Source organism: Macrotis lagotis, chromosome 2 (assembly GCF_037893015.1).
Source record: "Macrotis lagotis isolate mMagLag1 chromosome 2, bilby.v1.9.chrom.fasta, whole genome shotgun sequence".
NCBI lineage: Eukaryota > Metazoa > Chordata > Mammalia > Peramelemorphia > Peramelidae > Macrotis > Macrotis lagotis.
Window position 1 is genome coordinate 231918043 of NC_133659.1, and position 16895 is coordinate 231934937.

General features: G+C 32.9%; 1 protein-coding gene across 1 annotated transcript in view; it reads left to right on the forward strand.

Annotated features, from left to right (window-relative positions):
* SHISA6 (shisa family member 6) overlaps positions 1-16895 on the forward strand; it is a 512552-nt gene that overhangs the window by 90695 nt on the left and 404962 nt on the right. The window lies entirely within an intron of this gene.

Here is a 16895-nt window from a genome sequence, read left to right on the forward strand (position 1 = left end):
TTTGCAAGCCTAAAGAGAGTGTGATTTAGTGATTATACATGTAACAAGAAACCAGAAAGTATGTCACAAAGAGAAACCTGAAGTAATCACTATATGCAGTCATAATCATTTTTTGAAGTTATACTCAGTAACATACATTCATTTATGAGTTTGAAATATTGACGAGGCTTAGATAGTTAGAAAAGAAGAAGAAAGAGAAATGTGCTTCTGGTAGAATCTATAGGGACTGTTCAACACATGTTTTGTCACCTGGGGAATGTGTCATTATCTCTCCAGGTTAGACTGTAAGCTCTTTTTTGTGACCCTGTGCACCAGTGTCCTGAAGAGAATGGTTGAAAAATGTTTGAATTTCCTGTATAGTAGCTTCAGACAGAAAAATGCTGAATGTCCGAGCAGTTAAAAACCCTCAAAGTGAATGACTCAGGTGTTATCAGTAGGTGTGTTAAAGGATGGTGGTAATCTCAGTTCTCCTGGCAACTCTGATTTTGAGAGAGTTTATTTTTGCTGTGGTGAACATTTTATCCTATGAACACTTTTTAAGCTTTGGGAATCCATGAGAATGAGGGAAGCAAACTGAACCAGAAATTAAGATATACTTCTGCCAAGAAATAGAGGATGAATTGTACTAGGTACTAGAAAAGAAAGTTGAAATTTTGAATGATGTTTCATTTCCCTTTTAAAAATGAAAAGATTAGCTAGCTCTGTGTTAATCACATTATTATGTATTTGGTTTAAGAAAAAAATTTAAAGTTAACAATGTTCCATAATACAATAATACTTCATTTTATGGTATTTTACTATTTCAATCACCTTTACATGCAGATATTATTTGATCACTAAATGATTTTGTGAATATATAAGACAATTATCCTTAATTTATAAATAAAAGTATGGGCAAGACAGAATATTCTTTGTGAATAAAAATTGTGAATAAAAATTCAAACAGACGTTAACAACATTTTAGAATTTACAGATGTCAGGATCATCATCTCAATAAACTGGTACTTTTAGAAAGTGAGGGATAAAAAGTTCCAAGGTGGTGGGAAAATATGAAAATGGTTCTATATCTAAAGTAGGTTTGACCTAAAGCATAAATTTAGTGCATGCCCTCCTTCAATAGCTAGAAACGTCTTGCTATTAGGACTTAACAGAATAATTAGAGAAGTTTGTTAATAAATCCATCTGTGAGACACTGAAGCAGCTAATGCTTTCTGCTCACTTTAATATCTCTAAATTGCTTATATTATTTCCATATAATTAATTTCAGTGTTGATTTGGGGCTGCTTCATGCTACTTTTTTGTTAGAGAAGTGTAAAATTGTTAGATATGGCTCTGAAGTCCCCCAAAAATGTAATACTCAAAGCTCAATGGTCTCATTAACCTGGTTTACTTGGCAATGTTGTATATTAGGTGCTCTAGATTAGCAGTTAGAAAATCTAAATTAGAATCCCAGTTTTGCTACAAATTAGTTTGTATATTCAAGGAAATCACTTTGGGTCTCAATTTTCTAATCTATGAAAGGAGGGAGCTGGATGTGACAGCATCTTGTCTTTGACTCACCTAAAATCCTAGGCATTCATCTAAAAGCTTGTGCAAAATATTGGTACTGAAGATGACTGCTTATTGTTCAACCTAGTAATGGGGATTCTCAATTCCATACTACAAGTATGTTTTTCTCTGGTCCTCTTTGATTATTGTTTTCTCACATTTACTGAGAGCTTTATGGTATAATGGAAAGAGCAATCAATCTGAAATCAGAGTACATGTTTTCAAATATCATTTCTACTATTTATTACCTATGAAGATTTTTTTAACCAAATCTAGGATTTCATCAGCTGATATTGCAGCATCTGCCCTACAATTTATTGTAGCAGGGAGTTGTTTTAGGGCACTGAGAGAAAAAGTGACTTCATCAGGGTAACTGAAATAATGTTTACCAGAAGCTTAATTTAAAACAAAGTCTTCCTAACTCTGAGATTAGCTTTCATTCATCAATTGCTGCCCTTGTGTTTACAAAATAAAGAAGTGTACTAGATGCTTTTCATATCTTTTATGATTCTAAAATCCTATGATCTAATTTTTAAAGTCTGGACAAGTTTCCTATTCTATATATTAGAGGTTTTTTTTGTCAATAGTCACATTTTCTAGGAAGGTTTTCTCCATTCTCTTTTTAATGGAATTAGATAGTGGATTCCTACTTATGCCAAAGGACAACCTACCTATACTCTATACCAAAATAAGGTCAAAATGGGTACAGAATTTAGACATAAAAGGCAACACCATAGATAAATTAATAGACCAAGAAATATTCTATCAGATCTATGGAAAGAGAACAAATTTATGACCAAACAAGAAATAGTATACATCAGAAACTGCAAAATTAATGGTTTTGACTATATAAAATTAAAAAGGTTTTGCACTAATAAAAACAATGTTCCCAAAATTAGAAGGAAAGCAGAAATCTGAGAAACAATCTTCACACCTAAGGAGTTCTGATAAAGGTCTCATTTGTCAAATATACAGAAAATTAAATCACATTTATAAGTTTACAAGTCATTCCTCAATTGATAAATGATCAAAAGATATGAATATACCATTTTCAAATAAAGGAATTAAAGATATATAATATATAAAATCATATGAAAAAATGTTCCAAATCATTATTGATTAGAAAAATGAAAATTAAAACAACTCTGAGGTATCACCTCATGCCTATCAGATTGGCTAATATGAGGAAAAAATGAAAATCATCAATGTTGGGAGAACTTGTGGGAGGATAGGGGTATTGATGCATTGTTGGTGGAGTTGTGAATGAATCCAGCCATTCTGGAGAGTAATAAGGAATTATGCCCATAAACCAATAAAACTGTTCATTCCCCTTGACCCAACAATTTCTATTCTAGCCTATATCCAGAAGCAATAATAAAAAAATGGGAAAAGCCCCACATGTTCCCAAATATTCATAGCAGCTCTTTTTTTGTAGTGGCAAAAAATTGGAAATTGAGGGGATGCCCATCAATTGGGGAATGACTAAACAAACTATGGTACATGAATACTATGGAATATTATCATTCTATAAGAAACCATTAATGATTGGACTCTAGAGAAGCATGGAATGACTTGCAGGATTTGATACTGAGTGAAGGAAGCAGAACCAAGAGAACAATGTACACATTTACAACACTGTGAGATGTTTTCTCAGCAGTTCAGAGAGCCTGGCAACTGTATTAGACTGGCTATGGACAATGCTAATCCCTATCCAGAGGAAGAAAAACAAAACAACAACAAAAAAACCCTTCAAAATCTTATGAACACTTTATAAAAATTATCTTTTATGTATCTCTTTCCTTTAATTCTAATTCCCCCCATACCGAAAATCCAAAATATGTATGTATAATGTTAATCTTACTATTCATTGCTGAGGGGAGGGAGATAGGAAGGGAAGGTGGAAGAAAAGTTTGTTAAAAATATACATTTGCATGTGGATGAATGTTGAAAACCTTTCATAATCTGTATTTTGAAAAATAAAATATCAATTAAAAAATATAAAGCTCAGGAGACTTACTTAATGGAATCCAAATTTAACTCTACTTGTTTCGATAATTTCCTTCTGTGAAAATACTTGGGGATCTCATTTTTGAGTCCTTTCACTTTACATCAGATTCCCACTTCAATACTTATATTTTAAAACTTTGAAATAACTCAAAATAGATATATTTTTTAAAATAGTATTTTACAATAATACATGTCACCATGGAGTTCTGGAACTTATGCTTAAGGAAGAAATAATAACTATGGAATTGTATTAATCTTGTTCAAAGAATTTTCCACTGGTCTTCCTCTGATAATTATATTTTATACTAAAGCTAGATCTGAATCAAATTAGACATATTTTTAGAAATAAAAAGACAACTTATAAACATGTTCCTACTGTATCTCATCTGACCACATAAAGTTCAAGAAATAGGATGAACAAAATAAGCAAATTGCCATAGCGACAAAGAACCTGACCCTGCTGTGATGACAGGGAAGATCAAGACAAGAAGACAACAATTTAAAGACAACTTTAAGCAAAACCTCAAAGATTGGGCATAAATCCATCAAGAGTTACTAAAAGGGTGAAACAAAGAGAATAAAATGGTAGAGGAAAAAGTTGGGCAAAGAAATGAGTGATGCAAAAAAAAAATTACAGTAGAATTAACAACTTGACAAAAGAGACAAAAATACTAAAAGGGAAAACACCTTAAAAACAGAATTGATCAAATGACTTTAAAAAGTATAAAAATTGTCTTAAAAAGAATTCCTTAAAAAGCAGAATTGGACAAATGGAAAGAGAAGTACAAACACTCATTGAAGACAATAATTTCTTAGATTAGGCACAATGTATGCTAATGGCTTGGAGAGACTTCAAAAAACAACAAAACAAAGACAAAGATATGAAAACAGTAATAATGTAAAATATCTCATCTTTTAAACAACTTTTAGAAAAATAGACTGAGAAGAGTTAATTTAAAAATCAAATTTTAAAAATTCATCGATCACCTCCTGAAAGAGATTCCAAAATGAAAACTCCCATGAATATTATAGTCAAATTCTGCAGCTTCTAGGAAAAGAGAAAAATATGCAAGTAGTCAAAAAGAAACAGGGTCACACAAGAATTAGTGTCTATAACATTAATGGAGCAGAAGACTTGGAATATGATATTCAGAAAGAAAAGGAGCTAGAATCTCGAACAAGAATCAGCTAACCAGAAAACAGTGTAATCATTAAGGTGAAAAGATGGTCATTTAATTGAATGAATAACTTTGAAGTACTTCTGATGAAAAGATCAGAGATTAATAGTAAAATATGACATTCAAACAGAAGACTCAAGAGAAGTATAAAAATCACACATGAAAAAGAAATCATAAGGAACTTAATAAGGGTGAACTGTTTATATTCCCAGATGAAAGATGATGCATGTAAGTCTTAGGAACCTTACAATTATTTGGGTATTCACAAGAAATCTACAAAGAAGAAGGCATAGGGTCTGAGTTGATTATGTTGGGGGTAATTTCAAAAAAGTGAAAGAGTAAGAAAGAGGTACATTGAGGGAGGGAAATAAAATGAAAAATTGGGGAAAATTATCTTCCATGAAAGAGGTACACAAAGAGGGGCAGCTAGGTGGTGCAGTGGATGGAGCACTGGCCCTGGAATCAGGAGTACCTGAGTTCAAATTCGGCCTCAGAAACTTAATAATTACCTACCTGTATGACCTTGGGCAAGTCACTTAACTCCATTGCCTTGCAAAAAAAAAACCCTAAAAAAAGAGGTAAACAAGGAAGAGCTTTTGAAATGGAAAGGAATATGGAAGAGTGATAGACAATATTAAACCTTACTCTCACTGAAATTGGTTCAAAGAGGGAAAGCCATGTTTAAGAATCCATTTACATATAAAAATCTATCTTATCTTAAAGGTAGGTCAGAAGGGAAAGGCATAAGGGAAAGGAGGGGAAGTAAAAAGGAGGGGAGATTAAAGGAGACAGTTATCAGAATCAAAACAGACTTTTCAGGAAGGACAGGATAAAGAGAGAGGGAAGAAACAGAAAAAAAATCAGATTGAGGGACATGTACAGTTGGTAAGCATAACTGAGAATATGAACAGAATGAACTCAGTCATAAGATGGAAGCAGATGGCAGAATGGATCACAAAACAAAATTCAACATTGTGTTTAAAAGAATCATACCTGAAACAAAGACATAAAGTTAAAATAGAGCTTGGAGCATCATATATGACACTTTAGGCCAGATTTTTAAAAAACGCAAGAGTAAAAAATCATGATCTCAAAGGAAAAGTAAAAATGCACCCAATTCAAATAAATAATCAGAAAAACTACATTTTACTAAAAGACAACATTGTTGATGAGGCAATATCAATACTAAATATATGTGCACCAAATGACAGAGCATCCAAAATTCAAAGGAAAAAGTTAAATGTTACAGAAGTAAATATACAATAAAACTATATAATCAAGGGACATTTGTTTTCTCCCCTTCTAAGAATGATATATAGCTGATAAAAAATAAATCAGAAAAAAGGTAAGGAATGTTAAAAGAATGTTAGAATGTTAAAAGAGTGATATGATTGATATGATAGACCTTTGAAAAAACTGAATGGGAAGAGAAAGGAGCATACCTTTTTCTCAATTGTACATGACAACTTCACAAAAATTGATCATGTTTTAGTACATTAAAAACTTCACAAACAAATGCAGAAATGCATCCTTTTCAAATTATAATGTAATAACAATTATATTTGATAAGGCATAGGTGAAAATTAATTGATATTTATATAATTTAATCTTAATGAATAAAAGGGTCAAAGAACAAATTATAGAACACATTTATTTCAAAGAGTATGACAACCATGGGGCAATATATCAAAAGCTATGGGATTCAGTCAAAGTAATACATCTGGGAAATTATATATATTTAAGCACATACATCAATAAAAAAAAGAAAAGATCAATGAATTGGCTATAGAACTAAAAAAAAGCACCAGATAAGAACTGATTAAAAATTCCCAATTAAACATCAAATTGGAAATCCCCAAAAATCAAAGGAGAGATTAAGAAAATTGAAAGTAAAAAAAGTACTAATAAATAAAAATAGATTATGGTGTTATAAAATCAGTAAAATAGATAAATCCTTGGTTAAGTTGATTATAAAAGAAAGAAAATCAAGTTATCAGTATCAGAAATGAAAAGGATGAAAGCACCAGCCATAAAGATGAAATTAAATCAATTATTAAGATTTATTTCACACAATTTCATGTAAAAAACCAACAAAGAGAATTTGATGAATATTTACCAAAATATATATTTCCCAGATTAACTATTAACTAATTATTAAGAAAAAATACTTAAATAATCCTGTCTTAGAAAAAGGAAATTGAACAAGAAAACATTTAAGAATCAATCTCAATACTATATAAACTATTTGCAAAAATGGTAAAAGAAATAGTTCTACCAAATTTCTTCTATGAAACATACATGGTGCTGGTGATGAAACCAGTAAAAGCAAAAAAAAAGTGATATAAAACTACAGACCAATTTCCCTAAATGTATATTGATGCAAGATTTTTACATTAAATACTTGCAAGGAGCTATGCCTCTATTACCATCTGACCTATTTGGTGTTAGTTTTCTTAAAGTATTTTTTGTGCATCCTTATCAAGTTTTAGACTCTTCTTTCATGATTTTCTGGCATTACAAGTCTTTTCTTACCCTCATTTTTCTCTAATATTATTACTTGATTTTTAATTTTTTTAAATTTTATATTATTAAAATAAATTTTGTTATAAGAATAATCATAACACCCCCCCGAGAAGATAAGAAACTTCAAGAATAGTGAAAGAGAGAAAAATTGTACTTCAGTCCACGTTCAGATTCTAATGACTCAATCTCTGGAGTGAGTTGCCTTCTTTATCATAAATCCCCCAGAGAAGTTGCTTCAATATTTCTCCCACAGTTGCCATTGCAAGCTGTACTTCCCTCCACTCTATTCCTCCCCACTCTCATTTATTCTATTTTCTCTCTCTCTCTCTCTCTCTCTCTCTCTCTCTCTCTCTCTCTCTCTCTCTCTCTCTCTCTCTCTCTCCTTTCATCCCTTTCCAAAATTATGTTGTTTCTGAGTACCCTTTCCCACAATCTACCCTCTTTTCTATCACCTATCCCCCCTTTCTTCCCCCCATTCCCTCTTATCCTATCAGTTTCTTCTCATTCTTCTCTATGGTAAGATAGATTTCTATACCATATTAAGTGTGTATGTTATTTCCTTTCTGAGCCATTTCTGATGAGAATGAAGACTCACTTATCCCCCCCTCACACTCCCCCATTCCACTCCACTGAAAAAGCTTTTTTCTTGACTCTTATGTGAAATATCTTAGTCTCTTCTTCCTCTCCTTTCTCTTCCTTCCATTACTTTCCTTTATCACCCATTGACTCCATCTTTTTACAATATTATATCATTATATTCCACTCCTTCCTGTGCCCTGTATATAAATGCTCCTTCTAACAGCTCTTATAAATGATGCAGAAATGCAAACAGTTCATTATCATTAAATTCCTCATAGTCCTTCTCATCCATCCCCTCTGTGGTTCACCTCAGGCTTGTACTTGGAGATCAGACTTTCTGTTCAGCTCTGTTTATTTCAATAGGAAAATTTGAAAGTCCCCTGTTTCATTGAAAGTCCATCTGAAAGAGGATGTTCAATTTTGCTGGGTAGTTGAATCTTGGTTGTAAACCAAGATCTTTTGCTTTCTGCAATATCATATTCCAAGCCCTATGAGTCATTAATGTAGATGCTGCCAGATCCTGTGTAATCCTGACTATAGAGCTATGGTAGTTGAATTATTTGTTTCTGGCAGCTTTTAGTATTTTCTCTATGACTTGGGAGTTTTGGAATTTGGCTATAATATTCCTGGAAGTTTTTTCCTTTTGGGATCTCTTTCAGGTGTTCAGTGAATTCCCTCAGTTTCTATTTTACCTTTTTCTAGGATTTCAGGGCAATTTTACTGTATTATTTCTTGAAAAATAAAGCCTAGGCTCTTTTCCTGGTCCTGATTTTCAGGTAGCCCAATAATTTTTATATTATTTCTTCTGGATCTGTTTTTAGGTTGGTTTTTTTTCCAATGAGATATTTCACATTTTCTTCTAATTTTTGACTTTAAGGGAAAAGTTTTATTTCTTCCTGATTTCTCACAAAGTCATCAGCTTCCTTTAGTTCCATTCTGCATTTGAAGGAGTTATTTTATTCAGAGAGCTTTTTTAATCTCCTTTTCCAGATGGCCAGTTCTGCTTTTTGAGGCATTCTTCTCCTCATTTGTCTTTTGTTTTGCTTTTTCTATTTTGCCTAAACTATTTTTAACATATTATTTTCTTCAGTATTTTTTTTTATTTCTTTCACCAAGCTGCTGATTTGATTTTCATGATTTATCTGTATCAGTCTTATTTCTCCTCCCAATTTTTCCTCCACCTCCCTTAATTGCTTTTCAAAGTCTTTTTTGAGCTCATCCATAATCTGAGCTTATTTTCTATTTCTCTTGGAGGTTTTGGATACAGAAGCTTCAATTTGGTCATCTTCTGAATCTTCCATGGGACCAAAGTAATTTTCTATAGTCATATTCTTTTTCTTTTGTTTGCTCATTTCCTCATTCTATGATTGATTTACTGCTCTTCCAAGGCTTTGGGGTTTTTTTGGGATACCCCACTGGACCTTTATTCCTTCAAGGTCTTATGCTCTGTTGCCTGTCCTTTGATATATAGATGACCACAGGCTCTCCCCTCTTCCCTGGAGCTGTGAGGAGGATCCCTGTTTGACTACCTTAGTATGGAATCCCAAACAACAATCTGGATCTGAGTGTGGGCAAACAGCCAAATCCTGTCCCAGGGAGAGCAGAGAAATTTCTGCAATCTTCCCCTACCCTCTTCCCATTTGTGCTCTGCAGACTGGATTCCCCAATTCCCACCAAAGGGATGTTCTGTGGCTAGTGTTTCTGCCCTCTGGTGCATCATAGTTCTCTCACTGCCCCCTTCAAACTGGTCTGGTGATCCCTGGGCTGTGCTGAAGCCTGGGGTTGTTTTTTCCTGACCCCTGGTCCCAGTGAAACGCACCTTTCCTGTGAAACTTAAAAGTTCTCTTGGACTGGAAAATTGTATCACTCAGTCTTTCTGTGGGTTCTGCACCTCTAAATTTTGGCTAGAGCCATAATTTGATGGCTTTTGGAGTTTTGGGAGGAATGAGTTTCAGAGAAGTCCTGCCTTCATTGGCCATCCTGGCTCCACCCCTCTTCCTTGATTTCTAAAAATCTGTTTTGCGTTTTTCCAGGAATTTTTTTTTCTGAAACCAATTCTCATTTTTCTTTGAGACCTTCTAAGTGGCTGTTTTGATTTCTTCTTACTGTGTTTTGACCTTTCCTGTTACTATAGTAACTTTCTGTGGTCAAGTTATTTTTTGTTTATTGTTTGCTTATTTTTCCAGTCTGTTTCTTGACTTTCAACTTTATGTTAAAGTTAGGCTCTGCTCCTCGGGTATAGAGGCACTGTTCCAAGCTTCAAGTGTTTTCAGAATTAATTCTGGGGGTTAATTCTATGTTTTCAATTCTTCCAAGTGTTATGATTTAAGGAGAGTTGTGATCGGTGCTCTCCAGTTCTGTGCTCTCATCTGTGAGTGACCAGAAAAACTCTTTTCTGCCCCACAACTGTGTCCAGAGTCTTTGTTTCCCTGTGGCCTGAAACTATAATGTGCTAATGCTTCTATTCCCCCTTGGGACTGACTGAAAACCACTCCTCTTATTTACCAGTGTCATTTTCAGGGCCCTACTTATACAAAATCCAATTATACAAAACTAGACACTCAAAATAGTGACTCCATTGGATGATATAAAACATAAGCATTTGAAGTGTATTATTATATTCCATAGAAAAATCTAAGGAATATCTTCCCACTGTTACAGTTAGTATTAATGAAAGAATGATCATATAATCTGACAGGGGAAACACAAGTGAAATAATTAGATATTTAGGACAACTTACTATTCTGAATTTCATATTTTGATGTTATTTGTCTACAGGATGATGCTGAAAAGATTCATCACATGAATTTATTTTTATTCTGCTTTTCATTGTACTTCTTATATCTCATTTTGAACAATTTCTTTTCTTCTACTAGGGAAGGGAGGAGGCATCGATAAGTCACAACCATCTTTTAAAGGGCTCCTGGAAAAGGTTATTTTATTATATTGTTTAATAGGGTTTTTTTGGTCAGAAAATCGCAGATCTCATTAGCCTGCTACTTCCTGGCTTTTCATTCACAAGAATTTTGTGATGTCCAACCAGTCATCACCTAGCTGATCCAACAACAAATGAATTGCAAAGCCTGTGTTTCTCCTTTCTGATCTTCTAACAACTGAAAATCTTCACCCTTTTCCATTGTCTTCTACAAAATATTAGATTTATCTAATCAATCAGGAACAAGTAGTTGAAGTCTTCTTGTCAATTACCTTTCCTACTGTCAGTTACTTCACAAAAGTTATTTTGATCTTAATTTTTTTAACACCCCTGGAAGAGTTTTCTTTTCTTTTTTTCAGCCAAATGTTCACTACCCATTTCAGTTGCTCAAATCAATGCCTCTTGGTAATCAATGACTCACCTTTCCTTTATGATGTAAAAACAAAGATTAATGAATTCACTTTATCTGTTAGTTATAAAACATGCCATGATTTAATTATTCCTTAGTTTTCAATTGTTTTCTTTATCTTTTTATATCTTGGTGGGGAATATCTGGCCCATGGTCAATATTGCTTTGGTGTTGCCAAGGTAATCACAGGAAATAGGTGAATAGCAATTCAATAAATATGGGATCTTTTTAAGGGTGAATTAAATAAATATTTGACCAAATAAAGTCTGCAAAAGATGATCTCATTTTTCAAATGACCCTTGACAGAAAAAGAAATTTTTCCACCCCTGTTTAAACAAATAAACTTAAAAATAGTTTCATGTCAATAAGCTAAGGAATTGCTAAACCTTGTAGCCTTCAGAAGCCCTGAAGCTTTTCAGTCTTCAAATCAGCCTTCTCAATTTTCAGCTTTTGAAAGCTATTTCTTCACACTTATCTTTTACAAATTTTTATTAAAAATTCTTTTTCTGACCTTTTCAGGCATTAAACTGTTCATTATAATAGTTGCATTGCCTTAATCCTTTAAAACATAATGTAAAACTTGTTTTTGTGAAAGTATATTTTAACCCTTTTGGGAATTAATCTACTTATGACTTCTATGAAAAAAAATGTTTCTTTAACATTGATTTTTAGCAGTTTTTAATTGATCTAGAGGTCTTTTTTGCCCATTTCATCCAACTAAAATTCATCTATGAAAGGGACAACAGCTTCCATTTTCCTCAACTTATTTTACTTTTCTCTTCTATGCAGAAGTATTTTCTTTGTTCTCTTTAGCAGTCAAAATGCTTATTTCTAAAAGAGTAGTACCCTACATATGGAATGTAACTTTACCATCCTCCACTTACCCTTGCCATTTTAGGCTACTTTTCTTCTATTAAAACTCAGTGCAACCTCCTTTGTCAATCTTCTTTGGTCAATCTTCTTTGACCCACCCCTGACCCACAGTTACTTTTCCTCAAATTAGCTTACATTTACTTACTGTTGTGAGATAACTTTATTTTTATCTGCATTTCTATCACCTAGTATAGTTCCTTGCACTCAAAAGGTACTTGTTAAATATTTATTGAATCGAATTGCTAGGGACCATGCTTTTTAATGAGTTGTGCACATCAGAGTTTCTTGGTAATTATTAACTAACTTAGTTAAAGTTTTTTTATGTTTTTTATTCATTAAGACTGCTATTTCTATTCCTAATCTACCCTTTCTGTTAGAATTTCAGAAATACTGTGCCTTGTAATACTTGGTATTACTTTCTTAAAAGATTCACCTGTGTTTTATCGTTTCCTTCCTGTTACATAGTATTCCTTATTATTTTGCCCTGATTAATGTGTTACATTAATGTTAATATGTTATGACAAAGCATGTTTTAACATTGTTAAACCCATTCTTAGTGTTCATTTTTATCCCCATTTTGAAGATAAGGAAATAACTTTTAGGAAGCTTAGATGATTCACTCAGGGTACCTGTTCTTACCAATAGCTACTTCATTAATCCCTTGTCTATTCAAACACTGCTAAAGACTCTCTCTAACCTATGATTGAATTGTTCGTTTATATTATTCTATGGAATGTATTTAATTTAACAACATAATCCTGGGTTAGGTGAATTATACTTCTATCTACTAATGCTCTGTAGAAGAAATATCTTTTTATACCCCTCACAAAGGTAAGAATATTACATTGTATATATATGAATAGGGATAGGGATAGAACCTCTAATTTTATTTAGCACAAGAAACTCCAGAATGAGTAAATTCCTTATGCAATTCAGGTTTTCATCTTCTCTCCAACTTAAGATAATTACCTACGGCACTAAAAAGTGACTTCCTTGGTGATATCTCTCAGAGGCAATGTTGAAAGCTAGGTCTTCCTGACTTAGAAGCCAATTCTTTAACCACTATGAAATGCTACTATTCACTATTATCCCTGTAGTAACATGAAAACAGAGGTATCTTAAGTCCCTCACTATCAGAGTATTCCTCTCTAGACTATTTCAATATTCAACTTAATGCAATGAGAACTTCATGTCCCTCTATGTCATCAGTGTTCTCTTCAAAGGGACAAACAATAATTCTCACTAATTGGAGGGAATAGAATACTTGAGACAGTATTCAAAGCAGGAAAGACTTGTGTTGATATCGTTTGGTTTTATATCACCAAGATTTATTCTTATGTCTCTTCTTGCCCCTTTCCAGAGAGTCTTCCCTTTTTACAAAGATATTTTTTAGAGAGCAAGAAGGGAAAAAATAGCAAAACTAATCAATCCATTAAAATGTTGTCATTTTATATTCAGTGGTCCAAACCATGGAATTCCTGCTCCTGGAAAAGAATGTGGGTTGGGGGGGGGTGGAGAAGATAACTGTTTAAATCTCTTATTTGGTGCTTTGGTTTATCTTTATAATTTCATTACATTCATCTTTTGTTGTTCAGTGCTTATATTTTTTCATTTTCAGTGTTTTGGTTATTATGTAATATGTCCATGCATATGTGTATAGATAATGGAAGTTTTTCCATACTTCTTTTTAATTCGTCTTGTTCGTCATTTCTTACCAAGCAATAGTCCATCAAATAAATACATTCGTGTACCACATTTTCAATAGTCATTTTTTAATTGATGAGTATCCATTTTTACAATTCTTTGCTATGACAAAAAGTTCTGCTCTAAGTATGTTGGTGTAATTCAGGTATTTTATTTTCACATATTTCAGTTATCTCCTTCATAGAATATGATCCTAACAGAGGAACCTCTGGGTCAAAGACTATGCACATTTCAGCTACTTTCACGTATTCAAATTATTTTCCAGAGTGATCATACTAATTTACAGTTTAATGGACAATGCACTAATAGGTCTTTCAACATCCCCTACAACTTTTATTATAAACTGTCTTTGGCCCTGTATGGCAATTCTCTGGGTATGAGGTGAAATTATAGGGAATAATGATTCTTTTCCTAAACTAATATCTCCTTTTCAGAACATTCTCCAAATATAGTTCTAATTTACTTTTTCCAATGATAAATAGTATTTTCTGCCAAGATTTTGTGCCATCTCTGAAGCTTCTTTGTGTGTCTCTGTTCTTAAATGTTATTCATTTCCCTTTGAAGAAGTACTCCTAATTCCTACAAGTGTTCTCTCTTTGCTGAACACTCTCTATATACACAATCTTTTTCCACTGCAGAATTAGTATATGCCAAGATTATGAATGAAATGCTAGTAGTTATATTTTACTTTGTCTGAGGAAGGATGCTGAAAGTAAAGAAAATCAGAATGATCTTTAACTAACCATAGGTAGTATGTTAGCAGCTCAGAAAAGGCAAGAGATTATAGTGTCAAGTCTGTTTTTAGAAAACTTGGAATACCCTGTTCACTTATACTTCACATTGCAATTAAAATTATATAATAATTCCTCAATTACATAACATTGCTTGGAATTAAATCTTCCAAATTAATAAAATTATTGAAATGCTAAATCAAATGAATATAAATTCACCCTTTAAATTAATATGTATATAATATTTTGGTGTAAATTTTTCTATAATTCATCTCCCATTTTCCTATCTTATTAAACTGAGCTTATCAGATGTAATTTAAATTTTTCTTCTTGACTCAGAGTCATCATGATTAATATTTCTTTTAAGTCAGAGAATCATTGAATTTTTAGATTAGGAATGGAACTAAGAGGCCATCCAATCAAAAGCACCATATGATAAAAAAAATGCTCTCTGCAATCAACAAGCAAGTGGCCATCAAGTTTCTTCAAGGGTGAGTTAAGAAGGAATTGGCTACTTCATGATTTAATCTATGCTACTTTTTGATACTTTGATTGATAGTATTTTTAATCTCAACCATAGGTTTTCCTCTTTGAAACTTCCTCTCACCATTTTCAGTTCTCCTTTTAGATTAAAAAAAGTCTAATTTGTTTCCCATTTTGACAACTTTTCAAATATTCAAGAAAACTATCCCATACTTCATACTTTACTCCTCAGGAATAAACATCTATAATGCCTTCAATCATTCCCTTTGTGGAATGATCTACAACAGCATTATTAATCTTGGTCCACATATTTCCCAAAAGTTTTTAGAAATCTGGGTGATAGTAATGATTGTGATAATAACAATAATAACAACAGAAAAATAATATTGATATAGTATTCATTGTGCTTAAAGATAAAGCAAAGTACTTTATTAATATTATGTGACCCTCAAAAGAACTCTTTGAGGTGGGTAACATTATCTCAGTTTTACAAAGATGTTTGTGAAGAGATTTCAGTGTCAATAGGGGAATTTATATTAAATCACATAGATAATAGGGTGCTACTACGGTTGATTGTGTTAGCATGGCATGGTTAAATCTATATATTAGGAAATCACTAAAGAGTCAAGATGGTAAAGAAGATGGAACCAAGTTGGTGGAGTAAAGACCGGGAATCTCCTGAGCTCTCACCAAAACCTCTCCATATATTTTAAATAATAATTACAAACAAATTCTAGAGTGGCAAAACTCACAAAAAGATGGAGTGAAATAATTTTTCATCCCCAGACAACTTAGAAGGTTGGAAGGACTCTGTTATCCCAGAGTGAGATGGGGTGTATTTCAGTATAGGCGCACCAGAGCCAACCAGTCCCCAGCAAGCTTCTTCAGCTATAGGAAATAATGCACAGAAAACTCTCAGAGGAACCTGGACTTACATAAGTTGACACAAAATGAAATGTACTGTGTACAAAACAACAGAAATATTGTGAGATTATCAGTTGTGAATGACTTAGCTGTTCCCAGCAATTACAAGGATCCTTGACTTTTGAGGAAAAATGCTATACTGAAGGACTGATGGTGTCAAATGTGGATTGATACATACTTTTTAAATCTTTTAAAATTTTTTCTTGAGGGTTTTCTGTCTATATTTTCTTTCCTAACATGATTATTATGAAAATGTTTTGCATGACCACAACTATATTAAATTGCTTGCTTTCTCTATAGGGGTTGAAGTGGGTAGAAGCCAATGTAGAATATAGTTTGGGGTGGAGAGATACTTGAGGAAAAGAGGTCAGTTAAAAGATTATTGCATCAAATTAGGTGAGAGATGATAAAGGTCTGAACTAGGGTGATGACTATATAAGAAGAGAGAACAAGATATCGTGGAGATTTGGCAAGACAAGATTTGGCAATTTGTGGATAAAGTGAAAGGGGATATCAGCAATGACACAGATTGTGAACTTGTGTGACAAGATGGATGATAATGCCTTTGACAGTAATAGGAAAGTTTGGAAAAGAGGTTGTTTTTACTATTGTTGTGAGGGTGGATAATGAGTTCTGTTTTTGAAATATTGAATTTGAGATGACTATGAAAAATCTAGTTGGATATTTCTAAAAGGCAATGGGTGATGCATGACTATAACTTAGAAATGAGTTGGACCTATTATAGAAAGACACAAAGACATAGTAATTGAAGTTACTTGGGTTGATAAAGTAACAAAAATAGAGATAAGAGGACTGAGGACAGAGCATCTGTAGACAGCTTATAGATTAAGTATTTTATTGAATCAGTGTCTTTCTTCTCAAGCATAACAAGGGGAGCTTTCCTAAAAGAAGATAAAGCTGCTCCTGGGATCTGATTGTCTATTTTATTGACCCCCAACTTCTCTGATGAAATTTCTTCCCTGTGAGTCTTCTTAGCCCCC